This window comes from Mus pahari, chromosome 6 (genome assembly GCF_900095145.1).
Source record: "Mus pahari chromosome 6, PAHARI_EIJ_v1.1, whole genome shotgun sequence".
Taxonomy (NCBI): Eukaryota; Metazoa; Chordata; class Mammalia; order Rodentia; family Muridae; genus Mus; species Mus pahari.
The window spans coordinates 91,595,800-91,606,480 of NC_034595.1; the positions used below are offsets into that span (position 1 = coordinate 91,595,800).

The following is a 10,681-nucleotide window of genomic DNA, read 5'->3' on the forward strand; positions in this document are numbered from 1 at the left end:
CTTTATAGACTGGCTTTCTGGAACAGCCCCAGGGCTCATTAACATCCAGTCTCCCAGTCCTTGTGTGAGGAGGCTCTGCTGGGTCACTCCCATTCACAGAGGCTCACTGTGCGCCAGCCCCACCTCCCCACTCCCACCTCCCCACCCCCACCCCCAGCAGCCCTGCCTGCCTGAGGTTACATAGCCAGAACCCTGCCAGTGAAATCTAGGGTTCACGCCCCTGGGAATGATCGGCCACTGACCCTCGCATGCACACCAGGCACAGATCCCAGATCCCAGATCCCAGATCCCAGATCCCAGATCCCAGCAGATGGGATCCAGCACACTAAAGACCTAAGGCAAAAGAGGACCTGGATCTTCCACCATCCATTCCCCGCAAAGGCCCCCCCCCGAAAGAAACCCTTACGAGTGCTTGGGGTACATCAAGCTCAGTGTTCTCCATGCCCAAGCCCCTTCCCTCTCATAAGAACAAGTTTCCAAGGTCCCTTTCCACATGGGGAACAGAAGCACAGAGAGGGTAAGGCAGCCTGCCTGAGACACACAGCAATTACACCCGCCCTACAGCCTAGGTCCACCTCTTACCGCCCCAAAACTTCCAAAGCGAGGGTTCAGCTGCGTGGCTCTGGATTAAACCCTCCCTAAGCGTCACCCAAGATAGGCGGCTCACATTTATTTTTGTTTTATTTTTCTGTGCCATGGAACTGAACTCGGGGCTTGCTTGTGCCAGGGAACCACACCATGGCAAAGCTGACATGCGCTCTTTCCTGGGTAAGTACCTTCTAAGGACTGAAGCCCTTTAACCCTCTACCTGCTGGATAACCCAGTGCCAGATATTACCCGTTGAACTCTTCAGAGGTAAAAACCAAGCCTGGGAAAGACAAAGTGGGAAGGGTCTTAGCCACGCTCCTGCAGAGCTTGTCAGTTTGGGTGGCAGCACTGGGCTTGCTTCTTGGGGTCGCCGTCCTTCCTGAGACTCCAGTGTGAGAGTCAGGACACCTGCTCTCCTTGCCTGACACACATGACACGTATTCCCTAAGAGCTAGGCCATCCCTAGTCACCTTTCTAGAAACCAGGAGCTAGCCAAACATGACAACAATGTGTCCCCAGTCCCTCGATCCCACGAGGCCACTTGGGACCCTTCCTGGCTCCATCCATACCTGTGTCCTTGACTCCTAGTGCTATCTGCCTCTCCCGAGCTTCTGCTGATTTTCTGTCCACCCCTGCACCCTGCAGAGACAGTCTGAGGAAGTAGGGAGTAGTGACATACACCTATACCCAGGATTCAGGAAGCAGAGACAGGAGGGCCGTAAAATCATGGGTAGCCTGGACTACATAGCAGTTCTAAGCTAGTCTGGGGCTATATAGGGAGGCCCTATCTCAAAACAAACCCAAAGACAAAGAGAATAGCGATCTATAGCTCCTGGCCTGGTTTCTTCTAGCACACTCCACTCCTGCCTGGCAGACAGATGAGCAGCTATGGCATCCCAGACCCTATAGACTCCCTCAGACCTGATCGACTACCAGCCATGGCCAGCACCCAGGCCCTATGTGGAGGTGGTTCTCTTGTGGCCTGCCTAGACCTGAGAAGCTGGCTTAGTGACCTGCCCATGTCACTATCTCCTGCCACCTCTGCTGCCTCCGAGGACCTCCTGGATACTGTGGTTCATCAGAGCCAGGTCTGGAATTGACAGTGGCATCATCATCACCAACATCAGCATCATCCCCTTCATCACCTCCATCAGCATCATCCCCTTCATCACCTCCATCAGCATCATCCCCTTCATCACCTCCATCACCCCCATCACCCATCATCCCCTTCACCCCCTCCATCCATCACCCCCATCACCCCCATCAGCATCATTCCCTTTCCAGGCACTCGCTGGCTGCTGGGTGTTGGGCCTTTCCCTGAATGGTCCCATCGGATCATGATAATCTCTCGAGGTAGGAGCTACCCCACCATCCTCTGCTACACACAAGGAAGCTGATCAACAGTGACAACCAACCCTCAGTACTAGGGACTGTAGCGCTTGCTCAATTATCTGTCACCTCTGCTACCCCAACACCCCTGAAGGCAGGATCCTGTCTGTTTGGAAGAGGCATATCTCCAGAACATAGTGTCTGGCACTGGACAGGCGATCCATAAATGACCTTTGGATGCATGGTGGATAGGTGGATGATGGATGATGGATGAATAATAAATGATGGATGGATGGATGATGGACGATAAATGGACAGATGATGGATGGATGATGGATAATGGATGGGTGGTGGATGGGTGGATAGATGGATGATGGATGATGGATGGATGGATGGATGGATGGATGGATGGATGGAAGGATGGATGGATGGATGGATGGATGGGTGATTGATAGATGGATGATGGATGGATGGATATATGGGTGGTAGATGGGTAGCTCAGTGTATAGATAGGTGGGTGGGTGGATGGAAATGGATAGATAGTAGTTAGGTATAATAATGGATTAATGGATGATGAATGGAGAGATTGCTGAATGGAAATATATATGGATGGTAGCTGAAGGTATAGACTGACAGATGGATGGCAAATAGGTTGGTAGAAATGGGTAGAGACGAGCTGGGGAGTTAAGAGCACCGTCTTCTTTTCCAGAGGACCTCTGTTTAATTCCCAGCACCTACACAGTGGCTCACAACTTTCTGTTAACTCCATTTCCAGGGGATCCTATGCCCTCAACACAGACATACATGCAGGCAAAACATTGATGTATACAAAATAAAATTTTTAAAAAATCATTAAAAATATTTTAAAAAAAAAAAGAAATGGGTGGAGAGACGTTGGATGAATGGACAGATGGACAGATGAAAATAGACCAGCCGCTGCCCCCACCCCCACCCCACCCCACCCCGGGGAGAGGAGGAGGAAGGTAGATGTGGTTTCCTTGTTTACTGGAAAATCCCCTGGCAGGGCTTCCAGAGAAGGCAGAGAGGAGTGTGTTGACATTTTTAGGAACAAGGAAATAAGGCGTGCGAGGAATGAGCCACCTTGAGAAGGCTGGGTGGCAGCAATGGCAGAAAGGATCCCACAGCCCTTCCCCTGGTACCTCCGTGCCAGGGCATCGCACCAACCTTAAGCTCCTGTCTCCAGATGGGGCTGGGAGGGTAAGCAGCCATAAACTGTACACAGCAAAGTGAGCTCCCTGCCCTGTGGCTGCAGGGCGGGGCCTGGGAACAGAGCCCTGGATTTGGTCGCAGTCACCCCTCCTTTACCCAAGAGCTCTCTCGACCCTGGAGTGGGGGACATCCCAGCAGCCCAGAGCTCGCCAAGCACTCTGCTCACTCTCCTCCTGTGAGAGATCTCATGTGACCCACAAGCCCTCCCACCCAAGCAGTTCTGGCTGGAGCAGACCAGATGCTGGGGCAAGATAGAGTGAAGACTTATGCCCTCCCTGCTCAGAGCCATTTCTGGTTGGCCAGGCAAGACTCACAGCGGGACATCGAGACACCAGAGCTGGTGTTCTGGTTGCCAGAACAGTTTTAAGAAAGAAATGAAGGGCTGGGCGTTGCTTGCCTGGCAAGCAGGCCATCCTGGGTTTGGTCTTCAGCAGCAGGTTTCTAAGGCAGACACCGGGGTGCACGCCTGTGCCCCAGCACTTGGGAGGAAGAAGCAGGAGAACTGGAAGTTCAAGGTCATCTTTCAATAAACAACGAGTTGGGGCTACATGAGACCCTGGGGCAGGGGGAGAGAAAGAGAACGAGGATGGAGCGTGTGACTTCCCGACCCTTAGAGACAGCCATCCTGTGGCATAGATGAAATATGTCATTGTGGTCTGAGGCGGCACTGGGAGATGTCCTGCCAGGCTGGAACTTGTCCGTTTGTAAGAAAGAAGGGGAGGGTATTGGATCATGTCTATGTACCAAGTTTAGAGACACGCTGGGAGAATGCGTACCCTCACCAGTTCTGGAAGCCCAGGATCAGGCAGCTGACTCACCCAGGGAAGGCACAGAGCCAGGATCAGAACCCCAGCCTGACCCCTGAGCCCCACTGATAGAGAGGACCTTTACCATGGGGCTTCTCCTCCCCAAGATGAGCCCTCAGTGTCTGGAGTTTATCCGAAGAGGTTCCAGCTTGTGTGGCCACCACTCCAGTCTCCCTCAGTCCCTTCCCACTTCCCTCCTGGCCACCGTGGCTGTGCTGGCCTGGGACAGAGGCGGAGCTGCAGGAAGCCACTGGGCCCCTGGAAACCTCAGGGTCAGAGCTCTTAGAATTGATAGAAAGCAATGCTCTCCTTTCCCAGAAGGGGAAACTGAGGCCCCGGGAGGACAAGGGTTCCCTCGAGGTCACAAAGGAAGGACAGTGCTGGCACAGAGCAGAGGTGGTGGCCTGCTGGCTCCAGGTCCCTTGGCTCTGAAAACCAAGCCCACTGCAGCCTCATTTTATCAGATTGAAGAGATGCTTATCAGCTTAACTGGCTCAGGGGGAGAGCCAGGGTAGGGAGGGGTGTGGGGGACGGGCAGGGTGGCTGGTCTGTCTGAACCCTGTCTCCTTCCTCAGCTGGCCACCGCCATCCACACCCAGTTCCTGGTGTCACCCCACGCTGGAGGAATCTGGGAGAGGGACACAAGGGCAGCCGTGACACCAGCTCAGCTCCAGGGACTTGTTTTTTTCACTTTTTTTTTTTTTTTGGCCAGGTCCGGTGTCAAATCTGCCTTTACCCCCTGAGCCACCTTGCCAGCTTTCCAAAACCTGCTTCCTGCTCAGCTGCTGAGAACCCTGGAGACCTCTGCTCTGCTCCCCGGAGAGCTTCCATTCCAGGCGGGGGTGCCCATTTCAAGGGACGCGCAGACCTGTTTGGAACGCTTGCTCCCACCTACTGGCCCTGTGAGCTTGACTGACTGAGTTCAGTCTCAGCTCCCCCCCCCCCCCCGCATCGCACAACCTGTGATCCTGCATCCCAAAGGGGCAATAGCAAGAATTTCACAGGGCTGGCGAGATGGCTCAGTGGGTAAGAGCACTGATTGCTCTTCCAAAGGCCCTGAGTTCAAATCTCAGCAACCACATGGTGGCTCACAACCATCCATAATGAGATCTGACGCCCTCTTCTGGAGTGTCTGAAGACAGCTACAGTGTACTTACATATAATAAATAAATAAAAAAAAAAAATATAAAAGAATCTCACAGCTGAGCTAATGAAATGGCTCAGCAGCGTATGCACCAAAGCTCACGTTTCTCATCCCCCTACCCACGCAAACCAAATAAAAAAGAAATTTAAGGAGAAATGCGCAAGATCACCTTAGTCATGAGAGTTAAAGATCAAGGACCTTCACAGTCAAGGAAGGGCCCGCAAACCTTGGGTGAGCAGCTTCCTGGACTGAGTGGAGGTTTGGCCCTTCTCGGGTTGTGTTGTTGCCTTGAGGGAGATGGGAGCTGCTGTCTACTGTCATGGAGACAGGGTCTCACACTGTAGTTCAGGATGGTCTCAAACTCAGAGCAATCCTCCTGCCTCAGGCTCCTGAGTGCTGGGGTTACAGCTGCAAGGCACCACACCAGCATTTTGGCTTTCGTTTTGTTTTGTTCTGTTTTGTTTGTTTTCTAGTCTTGGCTGTCCTCGAACTCACTCTGTAGACCAGGCTGGCCTTGAACTCGGAGATCCACCTGCCTCTGCCTCTTGAGTGCTGTGGTTAAAGGAGCGTGTCACCACCTCCCAGCTTCATCCCTGCATTAATCCCTAAAATAAGCCCAGCCGTGACTAGTTAGAGCCCTCTGGGAGATGGGGCTGTCAGCAGAGCTCTGCGTGGCTTATGCTCTGCGCATGGCAGTGCCCAGGAAGTGGATTCTCTGCCACATCACGAGGAGCGCGGAACAGCAGATCCCTCTTGTGATCTCCTCCCCATGACTGTCCTCCACACTGAGTGGGGACGTCTCTCTTCCTGATGACAGGGATACAGAAGGGCCACCTTCTCAAACCCCCAAAGTCCTCAGCTCTTGGGGGACAGAGGCAGGTGGGTGGAGGCCACAAGCTGGGCATCAGTGTGCGAGGCCACCTCACCTCTGTCACTCCTACCAGACTCTCCAGGGTCCTCCAGACCAAGACCTATAAGGATGTGGAGGTGGCCTGGGAAGGGAGAGACCCCTGAATCCTTGCCGTCTCATAGCCATGTGACCTCAGGCAGGATGCCTAACCTATCTAGGCCTCGGCCCCATAACTACAGGGTCAGTCACCACGGGGGTGGCTGTTCCCTCCCTGTCCAGTTAGCCAGGCTGTTGTGAGTGCCCTAGGGGGCCAGTAACATAGATCACTTTGTAAACTGTCAAGTACCTTGGCAAGACACTGCCTCATTGATCAGCAGAGTCCCTCTACAGAAAGCAAGAGGAGGCGAGAGACACAGTAATAATGGGAAAGAAGAAGCCGACTTAGGATGGAGGTGCCTCTTGTCCTCTGCCACACCCACCCTGCCTCCTCCTTAAACCTCAGCTCCCCTTTTCTTGATCCATGAGAGCTTCAGGAAGCCACTCTGCCTCTCTGGGTCTGTGATCAGAATAGCACGGACTCAGAGGGGACACTGAAGAATTAAGTTCATCACACGGGCACCGCACTGTGCTAGCCAAATGAAACCGTGAAACAGGGGCCCAGTTGAGTTCATTATGTTATCATTGGCCAGATGCTGACCAAACAATGAAATAGATCCTTTGAAACCAGTGAACCGTCTGTCACCAGAGGTAGCCAAGCTGTGACTAAATAGCAACCTGTCAGAGACGCAGGGCAAGACTGCCTAGTGACCTTTAAAATGCCACCCAACCACCAACGGGTACAATCTCTGCCAAGGAAGCTGTATAAGCTGTAGTCCCTTTCTCTAGACGTGAAAGGCAGGGATGGGAAGGGACAGGACTGGCACAGGAGGCCGCCAGGGTAAGAACATGGGAGAAACCAGCAGGCAGCCACTGAGCAGCAGGGAAGGCAGAGAGTGGATTCACCAGTGTCCAGCCACTGCGCCACCTCAGCTTTCTCCGGGGGTTCAGAGCCTCAATTTTCCAGCTATAACGATGTTCTGAAGCCACAGCAACCCTTTTCAACCTCTGTAAGCCTAAAAAATGGGGTAGGGAAATTCCCACTACACACCTGGGCTCCTGGTTCCCTCCATGTCCCTCCTCCCACATTGTCCTCATTAGCCCCCAAGACTCAGGGTCACCACTGAGGAACTGTCACTAAGGCTCTCTCTGAGACCCAGGCACCCCAGAGCCCAAAGGTGTCGACACAGGAGACCCTCAGCACCTCCATCACATTCAAAGGAACCTCTTCCAACCCTGCAAAGAACGGAGAGGGCTTAACCGGGAGAGACTGACTGACCTGGATTATGCACAGTCCAACCGTGGTCCTCAGGGGGAGAAGGCGCCACCAGCGGGCAAGCATCTGGTGGAGAAGCTGATGGTGGAGTGAGCAGGAGCCTCAGGTCTGACACACTCGGGCGCCTGAGCCAGGCCTGGCTGGGCTTGCTGACAACCCAGCTGTATGAGTCATTAACCCGCCAGACCTGCTGGGCCGGTGCATTGGACACGGAGGCGGGCAGAGGGCGGAAGGTCTGAAGGACCGGAGGGGGCCCTGGCCTCTACCACCAGGAAGGGTTAGGCTGAGTCAGTCCCAGCCTGGCTGGGCATACATCCCTCAGCCCAGCCCGGGAGACCCAGCGAGTTAGCCAGAGTAAAAAGAAGGAAGAAATGAACAAAGATGGGGTTTCAAGGAGTGCTAACCCCAGGGGTAAGTTCTGTCTGCTGTCCCCTGGTAGGATGGGGCTCAAGACAGGACTAGGGGATGGGTGGGGCCCTATATGATCCAGATCCTTTAACCAGGGAAGATGGGAAAGGGCAGGTATACACTGAGGGGGAAAGATCCTCTCCAGGATCATCTGAGTGACAGCTGTGTGGCCTCAGCCAAGCGGTCTGGTCTCTCTGAGTCTCAGTTATCTGCTTGTTAAACTGCAGGCATAATAATAGTAATAATAATAGCCTCTGAATGATAGCGCTGACTGGAGGAAGAGGGTCACCACCACGGGCTTCTGGCTCCTAGGGACAGCGGTTCAGGTCACAGAGTAGGTCTTTTGGCGCTGCAGGACAGGGGAATGGCTTTGCTACAGTCATCTTTCACGCTGTCAGTGTGGATGAGCACAGATTTGACCAACACCTTGACACAGGCATCTGAACATCAGAAAAGTCCGCTGATCACAGTTGCTCCGCCCACTCCTTGAGCCCCAGGAAAGCCCCAGCTGGAGACACAAAGGTAGCCCCACCCTCCTCACCCCCAATCCACCCAGTTCACACCGAAGCAGTTCTGCACTCTCCACCGGAACTCCAGAGCCTGAGGTGTTAGATCAGGGACAGGCAACTGCAATCCTAGAGCTACATCTGGCCCGTCCATGTTTGCCTAAATCAAGCACACGTGTAGCTGAATTGGGTCGCAGCCCTGGGGACACTGAGGCAGGAAGACCTCTGGGAATCAGAAGCCAGCCCCAGGCTGCGTGGTAAGTTCCACACGTGGAGACGCTGTCACTAAAATGCAAAGCGAACAGAAAAATTTGCATTCGCTCCTCCTCTCTTTCCAGTTGTTCTGTAGATACCCACCACAGCCTAGTTGAGTCCTGACAGAGGCTGCAGTCCCCAGTAGCCTCAGGGGGTTGCACTGGCCCCCGTTAGGAAGAAAACCTGACAATGGTGACTCCGATGTTGGTGATGGTAGTGGTAGTGGCCATGATGGTGATGATGATGGTGGTGGTGCTGACAATGGTGGTGGTGGTGATGATGATGATGGTGGTGGTGATGATGATGATGATGGTGGTGATGATGGTGGTGGTGGTGGTGCTGCTGACGATGGTGGTGGTGATGATGATGGTGATGATGATGGTGGTGGTGATGATGATGATGATGGTGGTGATGATGATGATGATGGTGGTGATGATGGTGGTGGTGGTGGTGCTGACGATGGTGGTGGTGATGATGATGGTGATGATGGTGGTGGTGGTGGTGCTGACGATGGTGGTGGTGGTGATGATGATGGTGGTGGTGATGATGATGGTGGTGATGATGATGATGGTGATGATAGTGACGATGCTTATTTTCTGGGTTACTGGGATCCACACATTCCACACACGGAAAGCCTCTCCAGGTACAATTTCGTTCACACCTTACACCCTGGGTCCTCCTTTTTCTGTAGAGAGGCTCCTGAGAAAGTAACTTACTCGAAATCTCACAATGGACATTTTGAATTAAAAAAAAAAAACAACTATCCAGAAGTAGGCATACCAGTGAATACCTTAAATTTCCCAGCAGTTCTAGGCCATCCTCAGCTACACAGCAAGTTTGAGGTCAGCCTGGGCTACATGAGCCCTTGTCTTTTTTTTTTTTTTTTTTTTTTTTTTTTTTTTAATGGCTCATCACATAAAAGCACTGAGGCCAATCATTATGGCATGAGTTGCCCAAACCACTTTTTTTTTTATTAAAAGATTTTTGTTTTTCGAGACAGGGTTTCTCTGTGTAGTCCTGGCTGTCATCGAACTCACTCTGTAGACCAGGCTGGCCTCAAAATCAGAAATCCGCCTGCCTCTGCCTACCAAGTGCTGGGATTAAAGGCATGCGCCACCACTGCCCGGTGAGCCCTTGTCTTAAAAGAACAACAGAACTTGGTCTTGGCTGAGTGAGCCCAAAGCTTCCTGCTGTGCCAGTCACCCAAGCAGGCTGGGGCGAGTCCTGGCCGGGCTGAGAGCTTCCCCACAGTAGAGAGAGCCCTCGGATGAGTCACGTTACCTGGATTTAACCTCTGAGTTAGGAACAAGAGGATTGCCACAGATGTGAGGAAGACGGTGTGCGCAGAGTGCCCAGCGCGTGCCAGACGGGCAGACTCCCATCAAGGCTCCAGCTTCCTTGACATTGCCGCTGGGGCCTGGAGTGTGCCTGAGACAAGAGGCCGTCACTCCCACTCCCACTCCCACTCCCACTCCCACTCCCACTCCCACTCCCACTACTGGGGTCAGCATGGGAGGGTGGCTCCTGGTCCCTGGTCCAGGCCCTTCGAGAAGAGCTGCCTCCTTCACAAACCTGAGGGGGACACTGGCCTGTGGAAAGCTGTTCTCTGTCTCCAGCTAGCCCTGCTACCTGGAAGGGCTAACCTGGTCTTCTAACTCCCAGGTGGAAAAGAAATCAGGAGGAGCCAGGGTTGGCCCTTGGAAAGGCTGACCAGTCCCCAGGATGGGATCGCCTGTCCTTGACCTTCTTTGATCCAGTCCTGAGCCCAGGTGGTTTGCATATTGGGTGAGAGGGAGCTTCTAAAAAAAATTTTTTTTTCATTTTTTCCTAAAATTATTTTATTTTATTTTAGAAAAAAATATTTTTTCTCTAAATTTTTTTTTTAAGAACAGAGCAGTGAGGCCATTCTTTCATCTCTCACTTCCTTGGCAACGGGACCCCACTGTGTTGCCTGGGATAGCCTTAAACTCCTGATCCCAAGTCATCATTTTTGTCTCAGCCTCCTTACCATAGATGGCTTCCTATTGCTGTGATGAAGCGCTGTGACCAAGGGCTACTTGGGGAAGACGGGTTATTTCTGCTTATAGTCCATCATGGAGAGAAGTCAAGGCAGAAACTGGAGCAGAAACCATGGATGAATACGCTTACCGAGCTTGCTCTCCTCCTCCTCCTCCTCCTCCTCCTCCTCCTCCT

General features: G+C 52.9%; 1 protein-coding gene across 1 annotated transcript in view; it reads right to left on the reverse strand.

Moving 5' to 3' along the window:
- Arhgef10l (Rho guanine nucleotide exchange factor 10 like) overlaps positions 1–3,121 on the reverse strand; it is a 145,770-nt gene extending 142,649 nt beyond the window's left edge. The window contains exon 1 of the mRNA XM_029539498.1: positions 3,103–3,121. The gene's annotated coding sequence lies outside the window, so the exon portion shown is untranslated. The remainder of the gene's footprint in view (positions 1–3,102) is intronic.
- Between the last annotated feature and the right edge of the window lie 7,560 nt (positions 3,122–10,681).